General features: G+C 37.3%; 1 long non-coding RNA gene across 1 annotated transcript in view; it reads right to left on the bottom strand.

Annotated features, from left to right (window-relative positions):
- Positions 1-21,127, bottom strand: part of LOC134665344 (uncharacterized) — a 444,966-nt gene that overhangs the window by 71,038 nt on the left and 352,801 nt on the right. The window lies entirely within an intron of this gene.

The following is a 21,127-nucleotide window of genomic DNA, read 5'->3' as shown; positions in this document are numbered from 1 at the left end:
TAATGATTCACAGCTATTTCATTGGTTTATTGCAAATGTAGTGACTAGATAAAATAACAAATATTTACAAAATATAATCCCAGTGACCTAAAAATAGGACATTTTTTTTCGAGTTATTTTTTAATTAATTTTATTCATAATACTTACATTTACAGTACTTAATAAGACTTCAGCTAAAAACATGCCAATTTCAGATTTTATAGCAAGTAGAAGGTCTGGGCCGCTAGTATAAGTACCTAAAATTAGGCCGTTGGGTAGATATGATAAACGTCCTAAAAATAGCTTGGGCCTTACGAGGTTAAGAAAACGTCGTTTTTTTGTAATTATTCATCACAAATAAAAAAATTTGCTTAGAGTAAGCAAGCTAAGCAACCTGCTGATAAAATATAAAAAAATAGGCCATATGCATGTCGGGCCATGCTCAGTGTAGGGTTCCGTAGTTACCCGTCTGTCAAAATAGACTATTTGCCATAACTCAAATACAGCTGTACCGATTAGGTTCGCTATATTTTTCCTTGAAAGTATTTACTAAGTTATGTTTTCACGATTTTTTTCATATTTTTGGGACCCATGGTTCAAAAGTTAGGGGAACTAAGGGGTAAATCACAACTTTCTTTCTTTCAGATCGATTATTTCCGAAAATATTAAGTTGATCAAAAAATAGTTCTTGAAGACCCTTATTCGTTTTAAAAGACCTATCCAACGACATCCCACACTATAGGGTGGAAGCGAAAAAAAATTTCATCCCCACTTTAATGTAGGGCAACCACCATAAATTTTTTTTTTATAGTTTTCATGTTTAAATTTGACACGAATATATAAATCAGTTACGCTGACAAAGTTGTAAAATATAAATTAGAAAAAATATTTTTTAGGGTGGCTGCCGTACATTAAAAAGGGGATGAAATTTTTTTTCGCTTCCACCCTATAGTGTGGAGTGTCGTTGGATAGGTCTTTTAAAACGAATACGGGTCTTTGAGAACTATTTTTTGATCTGCTTAATATTTTCGGAAATAATCGATCTGAAAGAAAAAAAGTTGTGTTTTCCACTTTAGTTTCCCTAACATTTGAACCATGGGTCCAAAAAATATGAAAAAAATCGTGAAAGTAAAGCTTAGTAAAGACTTTCAGAGAAAAATATAGCGAACCTAATAGATTAAGCAGTTTTTGAGTTTTTGCAAATAGTCTATTTTGACGGACGGGTAACTACGGAACCCTACACTGAGCATGACCCGACATGCTCTTGGCCGGTTTTTATTATATTTTATCAGCAGGTCATTTAGCTTGCTTATTCTCAATTAAAATTTTTATTTATGATGAACAATTATGAAAATACGACGTTTTTTTAAACCGTCTATTTTTTATCTCTTATTTAACTTTAACAGCCTGTAGCTCCTAAAGTATTGATCGCAGAGTAAAAACAAACATAACCAAATTTGTAGTAAATTTTATGTTAAAACTTTTGTCCGAAGTAATTATAATGCAATTCGTACACATTTTCGAGATATAAGCAAAAATATGAAAAAAGGTACCTTCAACCCCCCTCTACACCCCCAGCACACCCCCTACCCTCGAGGACTTTTAGTATGTTTATCTAGACACCACAAGGTATGCCTGTACCAATTTTCAAAACTACACGAATTATTTCCGCAGCTTGCCCAAATTCGGCTTAATTTGACGTGGCTATTTGTATTTAGATGAAATTTTTTAGTTTTTGTGATTCTGTAACTTGTATATCTTTGTATTTAAGTATTTATTTGTCCAAATTTACCTATTCATGACTTGTGTATGATTCTCTTTTCTGATTGAATTTATTTTTTCTTAGCTCTTACTACCTAAATAATAAAAATCGATCTTAAAAACGTGTCGAGAAAAAAGGAACAAATTCAAATATGGAATCCTAAAAAGTATGTTGTTTTAAATAAAAATACTACGTATAATATATTTTATGTGGGAAGATTATGTAAATTACTACATCCAACGTGTTTTAAGCACTTTGTAATGTCCGTTCTTGTTGTTCACCGTAGAAATATTTAAGTACAGTGACGATTCGTAGTTAGAGTTATATTTATGGGGGGGTTATTGTACTACATTGCTATCTTGAATAAGCCCTAACAAAATGAAAAGCACACAAGAAAATTTTAAGACATACAAAAAGGTATCACCCCAAACTTATAGACGCACCTAACGAAAGTTCACGATGCGAAATGTGTTTCGTCAGGCCATCTAGGCATGCATGCCAAAGAAAAAGACACAGACATTACGTTAAACAGCGTCAAATCCAGATGTCGTATGAATGAAGCTTAGCTTATAAAAATAGCCCTATCCTTTAAATGTCTTACGTTCATGAGACTACAAAATAACCGATATAGGTCACAGTTTTCTCACGTAGCAAAAACAGGAAAACTTCGAGAGCGGGCATGCCATAATCATAACATTCATAACCATATCCTCGAGGACATTGGCTTAATTATTTATGAACTTTATTCTGAACATCAAAGGTTCAATGGCAAGATTCACGTCAAGACATGATAACCTTTATAGGGTTTTGGTTAAGGTGTTAACATTAACATACCTAACATAGGTATATATATAGGTATATAGTTTCTTTTATGTTTCTTGAAGGTCACTTGAATTGAAATGTATTGTTTGACATTTGTTTACCACGCAACCAAACGGAGTGTCACTGTTTTTTTTCTCAATTTCAAGTACATAATTTTCCTAATTCAATTTACAATCAATCCATATGCCGGGTATAAATCTGTACTTAATCATTTGGCAAAAATAAGAGAAAAAAGCTCCCTTTGAATTGGGAGTTTTAACATCATCATTACGAGTCTGAGCGCTTTTTTCCCAGTAAAGTACTCCACAATGCTTTCAGCTCGTTACTTGTTAAATGACATTTATTCGGACATTTGTATGCCCGACTACGCGCCGCACGCATTATACCTTTTTTCGTTGATTTCACAACTCAATAAGAAGGTTTTCGTATCGTTAACGTATTGATATATCGCCTTATTCCACGTCAGTATAAAAGGTTAATTTAAAATAAGTTAACTTGGCTTTACACCATGGATTTAGCATTCAGTACAGAACTGGTAAGGAATCCTTGACATTTACATCCATCCCACATTGATGTAATCTTCCAAGGCAATAAAAACACAATGAAACATATATAGCGTGAAACATGGCTATGAATCTGTCCTTTTCTACTGGCATTCCATCACACGACTTTGTTCTGTATTTACTTGGTTTGTTATAAAAAATTTCATTCTGTTCTGTAATAAAAACATGTACACCTACTCTCTTGGAATAGACAAATAATGTAGGTATGTATTATAATATAAAAATAGCATATATAGGTATAATCTCAGACTTTTAAAGCAAGCCAACAATATACTAAAGGTTATCCTTGAATGTTACAAAATTATTTGTGGTAATTTAATATCCACTTTCATTCACTTCACGTTTTGATGGAAAATCCTCTTCTCAAAGTAAATATTTAGACATTGAATGAATTTGCTGCGTCTATGTCATTTCACCCTTCCAAATATTTGCTTTTCTGCATTATTAAGCCCAAGATTGATGACAAACACTCGTTATGTGGTGATGAATTTCACTGTGGGTGGTTACAGTTCAAACTAATTATGTAAATAGGTAGTTATAAAGGCTCTACTCATCTTGCAATAGATTGTATGCGATTTTCGGGACATTGCAGAGTATGTGTAGCTTCAACGAATTCAGTTAATCGATGAAAAGCCGCTATGTATCAAAAATCACACCCGATTTGTAGTTCGCTGAGTCCTTAAGTTAATTTATTAATCATCATCATCATCATTACTAATATTCTATTTGCCACGGTTCATTTAGCATACACTTGATGGCTAAAGGTAAAACTAGTCCTTATTGGATTTAGTTTAGCGCGGTTTTCTTACTAAATTATAAGTTCGTTTATTTTTTTAATTTGTTTTCTTTAGCCTATTCGTGTGTCCCACTGCTAGGCAAAGGCCTCCTCTCTTTCCCGTCACTTGTCTCTGTCTAATGCACACTCACGCCACTCCAAACAGAATGTATCGAGGTTGTCCCGCCATGTCCGTTTGGGTCTTCCTCTGCCCCAAGATCCATCCTGTGGGTGTCGTTTATTAATTAAATTAAAAAAAAAGTTAAATCCTTGTGACTTGTCTATGAGAAAGATACGATCACCGAAGCAGAAACGGGCTTACGCATGTCTAACCGCTATTTAGACGGATTCAACGTAACGTTCGACCTGTTGCCTCTCTGTCGGACTTGAAAATTCTTACCTAAGTGTGACAGGGAGGCAACACGTTGAATGTGGTTCGCGGTAGGCCCTCAGATAGTATACGAAGGGCACTCCTTCCGCGTTATCGTGTTTTTCCAACGATAAAGGGTCCAAGGGAACCGCAGTTACTTAGTCAAATATGCAGAGCGGTGATAACCCCTGATAATGGTAACCTTGGTAAGTGTAATGGCTAAGGATGAGCTAGATTGGGATTTGAGCAGAGCTTTAAATCTTCCGAAAAATAAATTTGAAGTGTGAAATACATACTAGTAGACTATTCTGCTCCTGTAACAGATGTATTATGGATGGCATTACTCACGTGATAAAATAATTGTCGCTTTTTAGCACCACACGATGTAAAACGAGGGACATTGTTGTCATTATCACGCGGTCACGGAGGTAGTATACGACCATCATACCCGTACCAGATAAGTCTAATAAGGTAATAAGTAAATTCGTAGGTACAATAAGTTCCTTTACTCAATGTTTGTTGGTATATCATCACACCGGATTCTTTGACTTACCTACTATTCCTTACTCCATTTTTAGATTTCTGCGAATACTGTACACGAGTCATTAGAAAGTATAATCCCTAAAATATTATTTTCAGAAATAAGAGAGCGTTATTTATGTACATAATATGTTTATATATTTTCCACAAACGAATTCGCCACTACAAATTGTATATGTAACTTCTCGCTTCATGCATACGCATGTTTCCACTACCTACGTATGTTTTTCTTTAGAGTTCATTGACTCGATTTCCCTTCATTTCCTCGAAAAAGCATCACTGTACATGTAAAGCGTGTGTGTATATATTTTTAGCGTTATTTGCCGAATCAATTGCGCTGAGCAAATATGCAGTACTTGTGGTCGAGATATATCGAGTGTTTGTTTGCATACTCGAACTAACTTCCTACTATATTGTCGGCAGACATATATGTAATATATATACTTACCTGTATAAGTCAATTTAGATCAAACTTGGATTAACTGTGTATATTTTAAACTATTAAACGATAACGTTGCTATAAAGGTTAGATAGATAGAATACTCTTAATTGGCACACCTCAGTAAAAGATACAGCTGAAAGAAAAACAATTAGGTAATGAATAATTAATAATTATTCATTATTAATTATAGAGGCAGACCACAGGCGGTCTAATGACGGAATTAAACCTAACATCTTTATTTATATATCAGCATCAAATAGGTTTTTTATTATAGCACGTACTTAGATATTTTGATGTTCTCTAGAACTAACAAGTATCTTTGAAGTGGTCGTTTTAGGTCTTTCATGAAACTTGCGTGCAATAATAGAATGCAATTTAAAAAATTGCCTTAAAGCATTAACATATTTTTTTGCAAAAAATGAGATGTAAACACAAGTAATAATAATTATCAAAACAAATAGTAGAGTGCGATGCGCGCGCGCAGCGGAGAAAGCGATGCTATGCCGTTGACCCTACTAAATTCGGCCAAGGTCTGGCGGTGTCACATAAATAAATTCCATACCTCACTAAACATTCCCACACAAACTTCACAAATTACCGTGGTTAAGAGCATTTTTCACTTTCACTTAAATACTTACTGCAAAAAAAAACTTGATCACATTTTTTTAAATATTTAATAAACACTTTTAACCAATAGGTTAAACTGGCACTAAAACAAGATGGAGAAGTATTTTTACACTATAAAAGATATACCGTTACATTTCACAGAGCATCTGGCCAGTGTATTTATATCTACGTCAGGTCATGAAGAAACAAAGTTCAGACGTAAACTTTATCGCCGGGGAAAGTTATAAAACGATGGTGAATCGGACATCGATCGTTGAACTTGTATTTAAAATCGGCCAAGGTTCCCGCGGTGGACGACCTCCCGAATCTGGTTACCGAAATTCAAAATAAGAATGGCATTTCAAACCTCGCTGAAATTTGAAAAACGAACGCGATGCATCAAATAGCTTTTGTTTTCTCGGCGGATAACGCAGTCTACGATAGCAAAACAAATGACAAGCGGCAAGTCCGTCGAACCCCGTCTAAATCCATCCAAGGTCTCATCGGCTGAAGGACGCGCCGACCGTCCGCCTTGGTCGTTTACACTGCGATAACAAAGGGTGGCTGCCTCGAATACCTACCGCTGACTCACCAACACTCAACCAACAGCCGAGCCGACGCTGACCAAAAGGAAACTGTAAAATATATTCGAGAATTGGAAAAGCAAAGAGTTGGTGAATCATTTGCAACACCAAATTGCAGCTCTGAAAATAGTAAATTTCCCCGATTCGATCATCGATTTTAGGGACCACCCGTGGCGCGACACGAAAGGTATGAAAGAATTATGAACAAAAGCGTGCGGATCCATTGAATGTTTATTTATTCGATTATTAATAAAACGAAAGTAAAATGAATACCCAGGTTCGTTTATAATGGAAGTGTTAAATTATACGGAACGGCGTCTAGACGTGGTTTTGCTTGAGCGAAGTGAGATGCGCCATAATGCTTGCGGTGGGACTCCTGCGGCGTTCCCACCGATTCCAACCCGTCGATTACAAAAAAAAACTTTTTTAACTTTCTGTAATCAAGATCCCCTGGCATTAGAAAAGGAATCCACAGATCAAATAACATATAGCCGTGTTTTAATATTTACGGATCGATCGGGTACTTAAGTTATGTGAAGGTATCAACTTTATTAATTTATCTTCACTCGTTCCAGACGACCATAAATATTATTGCGCAAAAAGACAGTACATCCATGTTATAAGCAGTCTTATCAGCAGGTGCACTGCACTTAACTGACCCCACACAATTTTCACCGATAACGCTTCACGCTGCACTGACTTTGAGTGCAATAAAAAAAGTAAAAAGAGAATTTGCTTTCCGGCTGGCGGCCGTTCGTTGTTCCCTTCGTGACCTACATGCTCCCCTAGTGCTTTAGGGTTTACGGTGGAGTGCCTGTACCTGACCTGCCTCAATGTCGTCTGGTTGCGTTAAAAATATCAGCTGCGCCGAATGTCCCCACGGGACGCCAAGCCACATCCGCAATTACTTACGCTTCCATTTTAATTAATTTAAAGCGTTGTACAACTAACTTTATTTCCTGTTTACGTGAAACTCCTTCCACTTAAATGTTTCTCGGGTCAAGGAAATCAGTATTTGTGTCAGAAAGGTCTTGGGGTGACCCAAATATTTTATCTTAAGGACCGATGTTATTGTTTCCCACGAAGGCCCAAGGTAATAATAGAACACAGAATAAATATAAAAAGAAAACTTTGATATTGTATATGGAGATATAGTTTTATCCTTTACTTTTCGAAACAAAACACAAACGGATCTCTAGGTTCATACCATAAACATGACACGAGACTCTTTATATTGACATTATCTGATCCGATAAGAGAGTTATTTCGAAGCCAATGACTATAACTTTACTTGCATCTGAGTTTAAGTTTCTTTAAGGTTTCCATTACCTACTTGTCTTATCAAGGTAACAAAGGGTTCTGGTTACAAGTTATTTATTTGTATTCTACTAAATATGTGTCGATGTCGATACAAAAAACCACCAGTGGTCTTTAAAATTTGTATTATATTCCAAATGATGGTTAAACAATTTTGAAGTATTCTTATTCTTATATTAAGTCGCATTATTTGAACGACATATTTCAAGAAAATAGGGGATAATTATTTCCTTTGTATTTAGGATTTAATACTTGTAAAACAAAGTTGACGCACTAAATAAATCTTCCAACTATGAATGTTTTAGGTTTTTCTTACGAACCTTACCATTGTCCAAAAAGGGAAGAGTATAATATACCCAGTCTGCATGTGACTTGCACGCCTAGTCAGACTAATCCAAAATTGATTCCTAATTTGAAAAGTGAAATGGCGTGCGGGAACGTCCGTGGCATCTATTATTGATTGTCGGCCGGTGCAGTCGCATCGGCGATCGATCCCGCGTCTGTCGTGAGTCGTGTCGCCCCCGTCTATTTTTACCGCTTCATCGCCTCCTCCCCTCGTTGCCTGCTTCCTGCCTTTTATTAAACTATCTGTATGTTAATTAACAAACGGCCTCGACTGGCCTGTGTTTATCTTTCTTACAACTGTTTTTCTACGCTCAGGAGCAATGTACGCTACGTCAATAGTATCATTGCCCTGAATACTAGCACTATGTTAAATATGTACCTGAAGATTATACAGACGATATTTTATCATGATAATTTCTATAACATCCTATTATTTCTCGACCTTCATTCGACAATGCTTAATTAATAGCTCCCGGCACGTTGTCAAACCGAAACACGACTAGCTTATCTTGTCTATCCCCTCATTCGTTTATATGTTCATCTCTCTCTATAGGGGCATCTGGTACACATAACCTGCGCGTGTTTACGTTGGGTCTACGTTTATTTCCCTATATGTGTGTGTGTCACAGGGGTGCACGCATGTGTTGGGCCCATGCACAGCTGTTGTGGGTTTGTGAAGCTACTATACACTTCTAAATTTATTCTTCCTCATGGCCCACGCCCTTTCTTTAACTTATACAACTAGAATTCAATACGCGGGCTAAAACTGCTTAATATGCTATTGAAACATTCGTATAAGAATAATCTTCAATAACTCTACGTGTTCTTTCAAGATTCGTTTGATCAAGCATAGTTATGTCTATGAGCATGAAGGTTTTATTTGGCAGTGATAGATGCTTGATCTTGATTCGCGCGACTATGTCGACTTTTACAACTATCGTTTGTTCGTTGTCCTCATTATCGCGACTGCTTGTGTAGAAAATAATGATGTCATTATTCACGGCTCTTTTGTTACGGATCGAATAAAAGAGTGTACCGGTATGATGCCTTAGTAACTCGTCTTACCAATGCGCATGCGACTTACAATAGTAAACAGCTGGCGAGAGGTCAATGACTTCGAGCTAGTGCAAATTGTATAGTTACACTTAAAGGAAAGCAAAAAATAACATCAAATGTGGACGCGCATGCGTGCTCGGTCAAAAGGATTCTTGGAACGTAGCGGAAATTCAAAACCACGAATGTCTCAAATTTGGATGGTTTATCCTTGTCAGTTCCTTAAGTTATATTAAGTTAAAACCACAAGAAATATCAACGACTCACTAAAGTTATATTGGGGGAAAAACCTGCTTAATTTCACACACTAGATAAACCTAGATGTATCATAGTTCACATAGTTAAATTTGAAGTCCCACAACGCGGAGCCATTTTTGTTTGATGACGTCACCATTAAAATCCTAGGGGTCGTTGCTCGGGCCCCTACCTGCATTTTTTGTTGCATCCCCCTGTGACGCAAGCAGAATCCAAAAGAAACTGTATCCATTCCAATTCCATCCTCAGCATTCCGATAGACAACCCTTCCCCGTTAACTATCTTGTGACCGTCTAAATTTTTTGTTATTAGAAGTACCATTTAGGTAAGTATTTAATTTAGAAATTACTAGAAAGGGTAGTTAGGTTATAACGGTGCTATATTCGACTAAAACAATGCATCAGAAATCTCATCATCAACGTTTCTACAAAGATCAAAGCGTCAAAGGGTTGGCCGTATTACGCGCAACGGACCCTGTAACAATTTGATCGGAAATTTATCAAACACTTGTGGTAGAAAGGCCAGGATATTGCTATTACGTTCGTAGGGTAACATCCTATTTAAAAAAGAAAATCATATCGTCCTAAAACTGTCTGTGAAAATTACTATTTTTGTATCTACTAGCAGCTTCCACATGACTCTAGGTTTCGATTCTGAGATAGTTTTCCATTTATGCAATTGGAAAGTAGTTCTACAAGAACAACAATTATAGATATGAAACTCGTGAAGTACGGCGCTAGTTATTTTCAACAATTTTTAAAGACCAACACCATTACATGTCAACCATGTGTGAGTAAAGCCACCGTACCGCATTTGGTCATAAACAGGGCTGTGGCATTTATTACTTTTAAAAAGTGAATTCGCCGCCGAGTATTCGAGTAAGCCCTTCGCAACGCAAGCGTCTTCCCGTTGTGCAAGCCACGACCATCCCGCACAATTGGGCCGCCCAGAAATGTGTCAAGTTGAACTCCGGTCGTCAACCTCCTGTGTTTACGTTCCGATTCTTCGGTGCGTTGTGCGGTTGGAAGGTTTGAACTTGCAGGTAGGCAGGTTGGAATCGATCTTTGGTTGCTGAGAATGCGACGTGATGAAGCAATTTACGATCGTTATGAAATAGATACGTGGAAGCGATGCTAAAGGTGCTTTGCGCGCGTTCGAATTCGAATCTATTGAGAATTTGTGTGGAGGTCTATTCTATACAATTGTACATTCGTCAAATGCTCATTTTAGTCTTGTTTGATGAATTTGTTAATTCTTTTATTTCATTTCTTCTTTCACGAGAATTCTTTCTCAAATCAAGGTAGGTATGAGTTGTAATAACGTTCTAGTAGGTCACTTTTATGTGAAGTTTATAACATCCGACTTTTGAAAGCGAACCAATTATTCTGGCTTGATTTTACTCGTGTCTTTCTCTATGTTTTTATACATTGAATGCCCTAAGTACATCATGACTGCTTTACTGAAATCTTTATTTTAATTTAACATTATGTTATGCATTATTATATTCTTAAGTCGGTACAATTTTGCTATGCCTTATTATTCGCAACTACGTACGTCGTAGGTATGTATACATACTACTCTAGAACGAAAACATTCCCGTCAGGCTTCGCTGATCTCAAGTCTGCCAGACGATTCGAGTATGATTCAAATTAGGACTGAACTTATTTCGCCGCATTCGACGGTTCCGAGTCCGGCCACTTATTATTCATGACTCGTTTCTGTAGAAAAAGAAATAATTGTAATGGTGTGTCTATGTGAGAAATAAATAATTCATAGAGATCTTTTGAAAAATATCATGGTCTACGCGGGGGCATTATACTTTTAGATTTGATGTAAACGTTGCCAGCCATGTATTGTGGTGGTGAACTGGTGAATTCTGTTACTAACAATGTTTTTGACAAAATTATAACTAAGGGAGGTCAGGGCTTACACCTACTTGGGGTTAAAATAGATGTAAAAGGGTTAAACCGTCAGGTCTTTTTTTCACGTCGCGTTAAGGCTAACTTGTCATCCCTTATCATCCGTAATTGTAATTGTCCATATTTTCTGGAAAACAGTTTTTCTAAAAATAATTATTCTAATGCTTAAATATTTAACTTTGACTTTCCCAGTGTTTTAAATACCAATAAACACTTATAACACGGTATATTATTATCGAGATCCCATCCGATTTTTGCAGCTGTCACTGAATCGATTTGCAGTAAAAAAAGTAGTACCATTTATGGATACAGTTCTGAGATAGGCGACTTACTTGATACTTATGTGCATATTGATTAAACCAGCATTCGATATAGGTTCGGAATTATTAACAGATGCCTCGCCATACCTTATGTTATGAATAAATACTTAAAATACTAATGCATTATCTGTACATAAATATACTATTAAAAACGCTCGGTCATAGCTCATGAAGTTTAAACTGCTTTATAACTGCTAGTAAATTCCAGGCAAATGCCATTGTTTTTGTTATAGTACCTAGCATAAGTGCAAAAGCAAAATATGTACCGTCGTATAAATGGAATAACTTCGCATTTACAATTCATTTAATTGCGTTAACATTTCAAATAAAACTGTTGTTTTGATTAGCACCTGCGCATTTGTTGCGATCAGTCATCCAAAGGAAAAACGGCACAATTATTGAAATATTCTTGAACAATTAGGATGTTTATCATTTGAAGTCAAAAGGTGTCTGCAGCCGCTATTTTGTCAGTTAGTAAAAGGTCAAATAGCTTGTTCCTGTAACCATGTCGTTTATCATTTATGTACATGAATGTAAGAGTATGGCAGGAAGCATGTTATTGTACTTAGTAGGTACACATGATAAAAATGACTACAAAGCATTATGCTTGTGATTATGCTTAACAATAATCGACGTAGCATTAATGTATTGGTCTGAATGAATTATTATCACGTTTGCCAAGCAATTAAAATATTTTAAAGTGCTTAAAGCTAACTCACACACATACATTAGTTTCCATAAAATTGCTTTTCATGTTTATGATGCCTTAAATAAACCAGGACGTTAAAATCCGTCTCGTAAAACTGAACATTTGAATAAATAACTGCTCGTATGCAGTCATGCCTCATCCACGCTCCTTTTAGTTTTATTCTACCTTAATATGAAGGTAATGATAGATTTTTTTATTTTTTGTTCTCGCTCACATAAATCAGTCTTGAGCCCCGAATAATTCAAGCGATGTCAACAGCTAGCACAATTAAAACGCAGTTAGATATTGTCTGTTTAAGTCTATTCTCTATTACACAATGTGTGTTACACACAGATGGGCCGGGACAGACACGCGTTGCCCCTAGCAACGTGTCTCAAAGCAGGGGATGGTGCCCTTTTGGGATCACCCACGAAATTTCTCGCGGCGGAATTCCCCCGGTGAACTTTTTTCTGATCGTATCGCCTCATACGGCTGTGTATAAATGCATTGGGATATTTATTTTGTGTTGTTAAATTGATATTTCTGAATGATAGGTATCTAAATAAATGACATGGGTGTCGAAACATAAAATGCTCTCGTATAGGTACCTATTACCTTTATTTTGTACCGAAGGTTTTCAGTTAAAAATCGAAGAGTATATTCTCTGAGCTGTAGCAAAAATCCAGCGTGTTTACTTAGAGTACCGTCAGATACCCACTCATCTTGCGGTGTCTCAATTTCTCTCCAGCCCATTTAGTCTAAAAGTTTCCTTCCCGTGCTCCGCGATGCAAGCTGAAAACGAGTAAAAATTCAAAATGACTCGCCGGGAATCGGAAAACTTTACGTGAAAAATGATTCACTTCCACACTTTTAAGACCGCGTTCGTATATCGGAGGTGTAAAGCGACGACGTGGGAACGAGTATAGTTTGATGCTCTCAACAAACTTCCACCATCGCAAACAACTTCGATGTGAATATTTAAGTCACTCCTCCAAGATAATATGAGACACGTCCACGGTTTAGAACCACCGTATTCATTATTAACGTTCAATTTCGTATGCCCTATATAAGAATAAGAAATAAAATGCGGGATGCACAAAAAACTAATCTAAAATGCGACGTAGACTCGGAGGATAACAAAACAACAAAGCTTATGTAACATCCTGCTATAGGAGGCAAGGGATAGTTATAATATGTATGGGTTGAGCTCGCATTTTGTGCGCCGTGGCCTTGATTCCTCCAAATCGCTGCGCCTGCGCTGGCCTCGAGCTCGGCAGGTGATTAGGTTACATAAACTAAGTCCGTCCCCACTTCCTGTTGCCGCGCTTCCCAGTTGTCGGAGGCTTCTAAGAAAAAGCCGAATTTGCAGCCCGCCCCTGATGTTTTGCTCTTGCTTTTCCACTTTTGCCGTCTAAAGCCACATACACACGGTCATTCACAACTTTTAAATACAGTGCAATAATCATATTTTTTAGGATTATTCGAAAGTACTAATCTTTGTACATAAATTCTTGTAAGTATGGTATTTTCTCTTGCTATTAAAAATCTCAACAATCACGCAGTGATCGCATATTCCATTATTATTTACGTGCGCGGTTGTAATAAAGTATGCTTAGATCAATTACGACAACAATTCCATCAGAGCAAAGAAATAAAAACTTAGATTGTAATGGGCACACTGCTTTACGATCGGTGTGGAGAATAGCTCTTAAACTGGTTTGGGCCGCACGCAAGCGGCTCCGAAGGGACATGCAACGAATAAAGAATAAAACGAAACCTAAATGCAGCTCTAGGAAACACTGGCCTTGGACACAAGAGGCAGGGCACCTGGCGTTTTTATCTGACCTTCAAATATACCGCGAACATATTTTTCAAGTCTTCCATCCGTTCGCGATGAGTCGGAGGTCCTTTATGTGCATTTTACTGTGATGTAATAAAATATTTTAGAAAGTTTGTGAGGGACAATATTTGAAGAAGAGGTTTAATGACGATGTCGGACAACTTTGATGTCGTTGGAGTAAATAGTCGGACGTGACGGAGGAGCGACGCGATATGTCGGTCGCGTTGGTTGCGTAACCGGTGTAAGTCGTGAAGAAAGTGAATGCAGCATTTTGAGGTCGCGTAGAAAGTAGCCGGCACTGCCAGTTTACCGCCTCCGCTGTAGGAGACATCGCTACTCGAACCATTGAGTATTGTAGTAATCCTGTTCCCTTAAGCTTCAAAAGCACAAGGCCACATTTTTGTAAACCTATTATCACGCAATATATTTACCAAAATCTAAGAATGGCGCTATAAAACCAAACATGTAATCAAAATCGTATAAAATTTCAAATTGGTCCAGACCCTATAACAATGTTGCATAATAACGACTCGACCTCCGATTCCTCAGTAATATAAAAGAATTCCAAGGAATTTTGCAAAAAAAAGTTACACGTGCCAGTTCAATCGCTCTGGGCTATTGAAATTTTGACCATGGGCCGGCAGCCTGACTTGCATATAATGGGACATCAATCCAACTCGGCGAACTGAATTAAAGGGACAGGAACGTCGATCCGAAAACGCAATTTAATAATGGCTGTTTTGCGGCGAAACTGGCGACGTGAAACAAATTTAGAGATCATTCGCAGACGGAGGGAACGCAGACAAAGATACCGTTCAAACATATATTGGTTGTACACACTTTACGTGTGCGCTAAAACATTCGCTTCTTGAATTTGCCGACATACTTACATTTAACTATCTCGGTCGTATACTTTACGTGTCCACATTGTATCATTGCTCCGCTCCGCCGATGGACACTGCGCATACTAAGCAGCTTCACAATAGCTGCTATAAAAAGCAGTCGGTCCTGACGCGACGCACTCATAGGCAAAAAGAACAACGAACATGTCCATAAAAACACAAGGTATTGCAAGCAACTTTCCCGATTCGTAACAGCATCGTAGGAACACTATACCTGCTCTACCATAATTTAAAAACCTGAAACTTAGAGGAATCTGATTTAAATGCGCTCATAGATTTAGACCAAGAAGTCTGCAGCGATTTTGATTGCCCACGCAGTGCAAGTGTTATTTACACGTCATAATTTCATAGAAGTTTGGCGTTTTAAATGACACTGGCGCTGCGTGGGCTATCAAAATCCCTGCAGACTTATCTCGGTCTGACTCTAGTAAAAATTTATCTTGTAACATAAAGTATGAAAAACAAAAAATTGTAACTGAAATGAAGTTATTTAGGATTTGAATATAAATGTAATGAATCACCTAAAAATATGAATTATCATTGATCTTTTAAGACCACTATTCAAGTAAAATAAACTGCTAAGTATTTCAATTTCTAATAGCAGAAAGCGGCAAACGCATGTCAAGTTAAGGCGCGAGTGATCCACTGTATCGTCTACAGTGTCCTTTTGTGAAGGGTTTTCTTTTAAGCATCTTCTATTCGAGTTGCGTGTGTGTCTCACAAAGCGTAGTCCATTTGCATATGAAACGGAAGACGCTTCAATGTTTTGATTTTTACTCATGTCCACGATCTGGAAGCTACTTTGGCTTTGTGCTCCTTTGTAGTCTTTAGTTCGTGTTTCGTTTACGCAGAATTACTTGCTCGAAGTTTTCTTTTGCTTATTCTTCCTATGATAATGTTGCCTTCCTTTTCTTTGGTTATGACTCCTTCTACTTGCTTTGAAGTATGTTAATTTTATTTTAATTTAAAAGGAGCAATGTGTGTTACAGCCAGGAAGGCGACGTTATCTGTAAGTCTCACATCAAGTGTCCCTTATCGCCCCACATGTTTAATCAGGTGCTCGTAAAGGATGCCAGAACCAAAAGTATACCTACTAAAACTTCCAAGGACTCTATTCATTTGACCATGAAAATCCTATCCTATTTCTGAGGTATCAAATTTTGTTTGTAAGGCTTCTGGTTTTTTCGGGCATGGGAATACGAAATTTTAGGTATCTAATCATCGTTCTTTACACGTTACGTTGATTTAAACTTTGTTAGTACCAATTTGATAATACTATCTGTGAGCCCTACAAAACATTGGTATCTAATTCGATATTATAGGATTTTTTATATTAAGAGACTTTTTCATTTCGAATTGGATTGTTTTTTACCAATGCTTTAGTTTGAACAAATACGGTGTTATAAAATAATCTTATATTGTAATTCTCTTGGTTCTTTAAAACCTCGACTTATGTATTTTGAAATATATTTCTAGTATTAATTACATAGGTTCAGAATGGCAGCTAAGAAGGCTCCGTTGTAACTGCGTAAGCCGCTAACAGCTCACACTTTAAATATTGATGCCCGAGTAACGTGCGAATTGATCTCGGAAGGTATTTTATATTTAAAAGCTCGTTTGTAACCTTTATGTTTTTTGTTTCAGGTATGTCTGGATTCTCTCTGAAGTCAGCGATGATAGTGGCAGGGGATAAGGTATGCCTGATGGCGTTTTGTATCTGGTACAATGTTGTTAAACTGCCATATATTATAGTGATCATTTATCCGCATTAAAGCCGTCATTAAGTCGTTTATAGTTGTTGAATCATTGAGATTTTCAGTACCTATGATTCCTTTTCATAATTTTCAAGCAACAGAAGTAGAATTTTTATTATGGACATAATGTTCAAAAACTAGGGTTCACGTCTCGAATTGTTAGCATTTTACATTCTTCATATGAGTAGAGCTTGTAGTGATTCATCGGAAATTCTCAACTTTTTACCGTTACAGGAAAGGGAGCCGTTCTTAGAACAGGGAAAGGCTTACGATTAAGCCAGACTCAACCTTTGGTTACGACTTGTTACGTTACGTTAACTTCTTTAAATGCATTGCATATTAAGGAAATCAATGCTTACGCTCTAAATAGTCTAAATAATGGAAAAAAAATGTTTAGCCTGGTTTAGTGTCCCACTGCTGGGCATAGGCCTCCCATCCTTTCCTCCACTCAACCCTGTCGTTTGTACGTTCCCGCCAATCCGGATAAAATGCGTCCAAGTCGTTCCGCCATCTTCTTTTTGGTCTGCCTGCACCCCGGCGAGTACCATCTATGGTGGTCCGTGGGTCCCAAAATTATTAAAACAAAATTTTAATTTAAACGAAAGGCAAGTCAATAGCACCTTTTGGGTTAACAGTAATGCAGCCACGCTTAAGGCTTGTTTTATTTACTTATGATATTGGAACTTTGATTCCCAAAGTCGTTTTATATGCGCATTACTATGGATTCGAATCAGGGTTGAAGACAATCTTTATCTTTATCTTCACACATCGGACTCTGTATTATAATAATTTATATAATTTAAAGCTCATAGTATCCTTATTTTAAAAGTTTACACGTTTATTGCCCTTGATCATTATTGTATCAGTCTATTTATTATGGGTAATCAAATAGGTATACTCTTACTGTCTGGCCTTCGGGGCCCCCTGAGGATGTGCTGTGTGCCCTTATGGTAAAGTCGGTATTACAAATAGCGGAAGTATGTTGGATTGGAACCAAGTTGCGGTTACTTCTTATATTTGGCACATATTTCAGAAATGCGACCGCCTAAGGTATGAAACTAACGGTCTGGACCGATTCAAAGATAAACGCCTAACGGGATACAGAGCAAAGGGCGTACCGAAAATATTATCGGTCAATACATCGCTGCCAAAGGTTGTAATTATATACAACCGTAACTTACTTATGCATCGGTTGTAGTTTAAAATTTCAAGAGCAATTTCGAAACATACAATATTTAACAGAACTTCAATTCCAAATCTGTAACAGTATTATTTAATTTCATTTTACTTAACTGTGCTCTTGTTGTATGTACGTATAAACATAGAGTAATATAAGTAAAGGAAGATTGGTAACTCATCCTCATGGTGATAGAACTACTTGACGTTAGATGCCGCCTACGAAATAACGCGCGTTTTGGTAAGAAAACTGAGGGCCTACCGCGACCCACGTTCGACGTGTTGCCTCTCTGTCGCACTTGTAAATTCGTACGTAAGTGTGACAGGGAGGCAACACGTCGAACGTGGTTCGCGGTAAGCCCTCTGATGTATGGAGCTACCACTCTTGCATTACTTACCTATATTACTCTACGATATAAATACCTACATGAAACAATATTTAGAACATGGCAGACTTAATTGCGACCCTTTTAATAAGAGTTGAGGAATTTTATAATACTTTTCATCACACTTGCTCGGAAAAGATGTATTTACACGTAGGGCTTGCGGGCGGGAAATTGAAATTTTCGCCCTAGGGCGGAAAAAATCTTTTCCGAGCAAGTGTGATGAAAAACACTTATTTACACGTAGGGCTTGCGGGCGGGAAATTGAAATTTTCGCCCTAGGGCGGAAAAGTGTTTTATACAGAAGTTTGTTTTTATTAATTCTCCTTTTTTTCCTTACAAGTGTGATGAAAAACATTGTGTGTGCCACGGGCGGTAAAGAAATTCCGAACTCGTGAACATTTTAAGCCCTCGCTTCGCGTCGGGCTTAAAATTGACACTCGTTCGTAATTTCTTATTTCCCGCCCTTAATACACAATGTACTATTAAACTGAATCGAAAGCATTTGTTTTGTATTATTTGGAGAGCTAGCAGACGTTAAAATAAAACGTCGGACACCAGTAAAACCTGTTGCGAAATATTTGCGACCTGGATTTAATATCCTCGTCTCATTTCGTCTTCCTTTTCTGAGAAAGACAGAGATGGATGATTCAATTAAACACTGGTTCGAGTTTCTTTTTCTAATTCCTGATTGTTTCTGTTTTATATTTTTCATCCATTGTATATTTTGGTCAGAGAGAAAATCATACTGTCTTTGTCTTACTCTAATACTAGCACCCAATTGAAAGGGATAAGTATAGTGCTATTAGTGCTTTTTGTTCTTACTTTACTAAGAAATTTTGTTTCTAATATAAAATATTTGAAGAACTTTTAATGCAAAATCGCTTCCAGTTCCAAATATAGCTTAGATATTTTAAGGTACCATATTTTTGGTGCATCTATATAGTTCGTCGGTAATTCTACTTCAAAATAAAACACTAACTTTGTAGCCAATTTAAAGATACCTACCTACTTATGCTTTTTTCTTCTTGGCGTATATTTTCACCGGCTACCAACGCTCGCGGCGAGTAAAAATGAAGCTGACGATGTCATATTAGTTTTAAGCGCTTTTAAAAAAGTATTCTTAGCTGTTTTAAATATACTGGGCACTTGCACTTTAGTCAGTTCTTTGGCCGAAGCGCAATAATGTACCTACCTAGTATCTAATTTTGTGTGAAAATACACGAGTATTCAAGACGACGATGACGATGCATCGCCTTCTCTTTAGCTAGTGTCAGTGGGGAGACACTCCTCACTTCGGCCAAACTCGGCTCCGTTCGGCTCAGCATAGCTCCGAGCAATTAGGGTTGAATTCCTTTTGCGTGCACGACCACAGATAATGATTTGAATTTTGACAACCCTAAATAGCCGAAAGGAATAGTGCCATACATTAGAAAGGGATAACATGATTCGTCCCTGAATCGCTGTCAAACCAAACTTAGGCTTTGTAGGAAAGTGTCCTTTCTGTACGGTGTAGTACTATTATTTATTCTGTGCTATTATCCAGAAACGTATTAGGGCCACTTGCGCCGCTAACCCAGTGTTAAATTGTATTGGTAACCATGGTAACTCCAGGTTTAACCGGTTAACCCCGGGTTAGTGGCTTCACCCTGGCTGACAATTTGACACTGGATTAACGGTTTAGGTTTAAACCCGAGTTGGTGGGATGGTGCAAGTGGCGCTTAGAGTATTAGCTTATATCACCAGACTACACATATATACGAATACGTACTAAATATTGTGCTTTTTAGGGTTCCGTACCCAAAGGGTAAAACGGGAGCCTATTACTAAGACTCCGCTGTCCGTCCGTCTGTCACCGGGCTGTATCTCACGAACCGTGATGATGTATTTCTGTTGCCGCTATAACAACAAATACTAAAAAGTACGGAACCCTCGGTGGGCGTGTCCGACTCGCACTTGTCCGGTTTTTTTATCCTTGTCTTACTCGTAACATAATTAAAGCTTCTCGAGATCGTTATCATCAAGTTTATCGTTTCAGAAGTCACACCTCTGCAGAACTTAAAATCATCTCACCCTTGCAACAATTTCTTGCCAAATAAGGATCTGACCCAACCAGCCAGACGCCGTGGGCGTTACGAGATAAACCATAGCTTTTCATTTTGTTCATTTTTGTTAAATAATGCCCACAACTGCAACCTTATTTTTACTTTGCGATAACATCTGTAAAGTGTTTTAAAACTGTCTCCACGACACATTTGCGGGTACAAAAATTCACCTTGAAATTCTGTCTCAAAACTGTATAGCCGCTTTTAAAACTGTAGCATTCCTTGAGATAAAAATACCATCAGTCAAGATTGCGTGAACGTTCAAGAACCTTTTAAAATGTCGTCATTCATTAGCATAAGCACTAAAAGTTATCTATGATTCCCGACTTTATATTTGATATCAGTATCATTCAAGGCTGTGCATAAGTCGGAGATGCGTTCGGAAATTAAAGTTGTAAGTGGATATATTTTACAGTAACATGTGACATTGTTCTTGTAAGTTAGAAGCATTGATCGTTAACATTAATATCATGCGCGAGAGTATATCCGCTCGGACGCGTTAATGTAATCCTGTGCAAGGATTCTACTAAACTAATGATCAGATTTCAATGTTTGGTTTGATTGAACGAGTCGGCGATGATTAAATTACTGATTAAAGTCTATAATGTTTTAGGTAAATATTGTTTA

Source organism: Cydia fagiglandana, chromosome 6 (genome assembly GCF_963556715.1).
Source record: "Cydia fagiglandana chromosome 6, ilCydFagi1.1, whole genome shotgun sequence".
In the NCBI taxonomy this organism is placed as follows: Eukaryota; Metazoa; Arthropoda; class Insecta; order Lepidoptera; family Tortricidae; genus Cydia; species Cydia fagiglandana.
This window is presented reverse-complemented; position numbering and strand designations above follow the sequence as displayed.